Genomic DNA, 3,505 nt, shown 5'->3' on the forward strand with positions numbered 1-3,505 from the left:
GGGAAAGATCTAATTTAGGAAATGGCATGGGTTCCTGAAAAATGAGAGAGACCTTGTTGCTGGTGCAGGATTAATTTAATCTTTACCTGTAGGGACACGTTGGAGCGTCGTAACTGTGAAGAACTTTGTGAAAGGTGTTCTTGTGGCTGGAGAATTGTTTGGGTGTTGATATGTCAGGGATGAATGAAATAATTAGAAAATATAGTCTGGTCAGGTGTCATGGGAGCAGAACTAGACTGCTATTTAACAAGAATTCATCTGGAACAGAGCCTGGAGTCTTATAGGTGAGGAGAAAAGGGGGATTTTCAGAACTGTGATAATGTTTCTGGTCCAACTGAAGCAAAGCTCATGCAGACACTAACATTATACTGCAGCTAACATGCACAGACCTGCCAAGACTGCAAGTTAAAGTTTCACAGGGATAAAGATGAGACTTCCTTTGTAGTCTGAGTAAACCTCAACTCACTCGTTGCCTGTAATGTCTTCCCTTCTGAAGGAAGGTCAGCAGGTCTCAGGGTATGTTTAGCCATTGCAGGTAAATGAGTCCCCATGTCTGCCTACTTTCAGTGAACAGCTCTTTGAGCAATCTAATGTACATTTAATTTGTTTAGCCAGGACAAAAAAAAAAATATTAAACTTCTCAGAGTAAATAGTTACGTATCTAGTTGTAGACTGTAACAGAAAACTATAGGTTCTCAAAGGAGAGGACTTTCTATGGATGTTCTTCACCATATGAAGTGCTAGAAATTTATTTTTATTTAAAACTGAGCGTCTTGCATAATCACGTTAATCCAGGAGCTTGAGGCAACATTTCAACACTTGGGATAAAGTATGAGTACTGGTAGCAGAGTGTGTAAACATAATGTATTGTTCAGGGAGCTAAAACAACTCTTGGATCAAGAGGAAGTTTGAATACAATGAACATTATTTCTGAAACTATTTTCTGAGTTTTGCTTTATTAATATAGGGGTTGAAGTCTGGGATTTGACTTTTAGAGAAGCCAAGCAACATTTAATGTGCCATTTTCCATTCTAGCTGCTGGTGATTCATATTCCAATTTTCAGTTTAGCATGCTTAATCTGGGGGGGGAAACACTGTTCCATTTGTCAGAAGTTTTTCCTGTTGATTTTGAAGGAAATGGCACTTGAAGCTGCTAACTGTGCTTTCATTTGTTTCTAGAAATTCCCTAGAATTCTAAACCAAAATCTTAATGCACTAAGATATGCATGAACTGCTCAGCATTGACTACTACTTGAAGCGTGCAGTTAGAGCTCTGCTTGCTATTTATGCTTGGCCAAATTGATATTCCTGTTTCTCAGTTCACCAAGTTTCTGCAAAGTGGCATTGACCACAAGGTCACCTTTTCTTATTTAAGCTGCAGTTCTCTGCTCAGGGTGAGCTGTGGGCACTGTGAAAAGGGGGATTGCCTTTGGCTCTCCCTCCATCGTACAACTGGACGTGCAAACTGCACCACAGAGCATCGAGGGAGGAGTGGGCTCCCTAGGGAATGCTCCTCTGATGGTGGACATTGTTACAGAGCCCCAACTCAGCCTCTAAATTCTGTGCATTTCCAGCTGTAGAGTCTGGGCCTTCCAGGGGGAATCTGATATATCCCAAGTAATCATTGTTTTCCCTTAAAACAAAAGTCCCTTTGTGTTCCCACACGTTTTCCAGTGTCTTCCATAACTGCATGATATTCAGCAGTGTGCTGGAGAAGCATGTGTCACTCAGCAGAGGAGAATGTGATATTCCTTGCTAGGCTGTGCTGGGCACCTATGAACGTAGTTGCTCTTTCTGTGTGCTTGAAAGGCAGCTTCTCTATCTACAGGATTTGTTGTAGGTGAGTACTTGAATTTGAGGCAAGATGTGCTTGGATTAGTTTATTATCGAGGTTCTTTTATAACTCCAGTAGTCCAAAAACCACTAAACAAGTAAATGCAGCTCTAACCTGCTTAATAAAATTAAATATAATAAAGAATAGCCTTAGGAAGGGAGGCAGTTCAGAGCCATAATATGGATGGAGTAAGCTGTAGCTGGTTGGTTTTGTGATTGGTACAGTATTTCATGTTATTTTTATCCTTCCAGTTAAAACCAGATACTGCTGTTCTTAAAGAGCAGTGAATCTATTTAATGGTACCTTTAATAATCTCCTCTTTCCTCTTGAAAGCACTATTTGAGAAGCAGAATGTCTCTCCCACTGATGGCTGTCTGCCAACTGGCTTTCATCTTTATCCTTTCTGATTCTGCAGTCACTTAGCCATGTGAAGCATTTGCTCTTTGTAAAGGCACTTTTTAGCTACTGGCATTCAAGATGACAGAAATCAATGTGATTTGTTGGGGTGAGTGACCAGGAGGTGACAGTCAGAAGCCTTGGATATTGGGTGCTTCAGCCTGAAAGGCAAGATGAAGTATTTATGAATAGGAAACTGCATAGAGCTCATGAAAGAGGGTCAGTTTCAGGACCTCAGAAAAGAATATAGAAAAGAGCAAATAAAGAAGATCCACTGAGGTAGAAAGGAATTATTTATTTAAACTGATGTAAGAAGCTTCTGCAAATCCTTGATGTGGCTCTGAGCCTGCAGAAACCAATGGAAGAACCTAGGTTGACCTCAATCCTGGGAGATTGTTGTCTTGAAAACTGTTTGCCTATGGACCTTTTAAGATAAGATCAAGGAAGCTAAGTATTCTCTGACAGAAGTTTCCTTAAGTAAAAGCATCTGCTATTGAGGAGCCTTAGGAAAGGGAACCTTGAAATGGCTCCTGGAATTGGTTTGCTTACACTGATCTACACCACAGTGATTTGAGACGATGATGTCCCTGATATCTGAAGAAGAGATACTTTATTTTTACTCTGATTTGGTACTACCAGATTTAAGTGCTCCAATTCAGGCAGGTGTTCATGAGGTCTTTTTAAGGTGTTAATTCTGTTTTATTTTTTATTTTATTTTATTTTTTAATAATTATGTGCAACATCTCTGAGAGAAACTATAGAATAGTTAGAATAAAATAATGGAAGTTCTCATGACTGCTGGTCAGTTGAAAGGATGCATGAAGCAGACTGTGAGCAGATTTTCTGCATTCCGAGACACCTTTCCACTAAAATAATAGAGATTCAGTTACTACAAGACTTCCAGTGAAGTATTTGGAGCTATGTGTATTTGACCTAGAAATTAACATATGTTACAGATAATTGCTTCATGTAAGTTTGAACATTATCTTTGAGCTTGGACTCTGAATCTCTGACTTTGTGAGATGGATGTTGTAGATTTTTTTTTGTCTCCCCTCAGGTGCTCCTTTAAAAAATTCAGCACTGCATTTCAGAACTTCTTCAAAGCTTTATGGAGGTTTATTCTCCCCTCTCTTTTCTTTTTTTGACCTGTCTGTGTGGGAGACCCCATATTTGTGTGAAGATGTTTACAGAAATGGCCTGGACATTTGTATTCAGTCAAATACACTTTTAAAGATAGTTTGGGTTGAGAGGATCTTTATTTTCAGAAACGGACAT

This window comes from Chaetura pelagica, unplaced genomic scaffold, assembly GCF_000747805.2.
Source record: "Chaetura pelagica isolate M959 unplaced genomic scaffold, ChaPel_1.0 scaffold249, whole genome shotgun sequence".
Taxonomy (NCBI): domain Eukaryota; kingdom Metazoa; phylum Chordata; class Aves; order Apodiformes; family Apodidae; genus Chaetura; species Chaetura pelagica.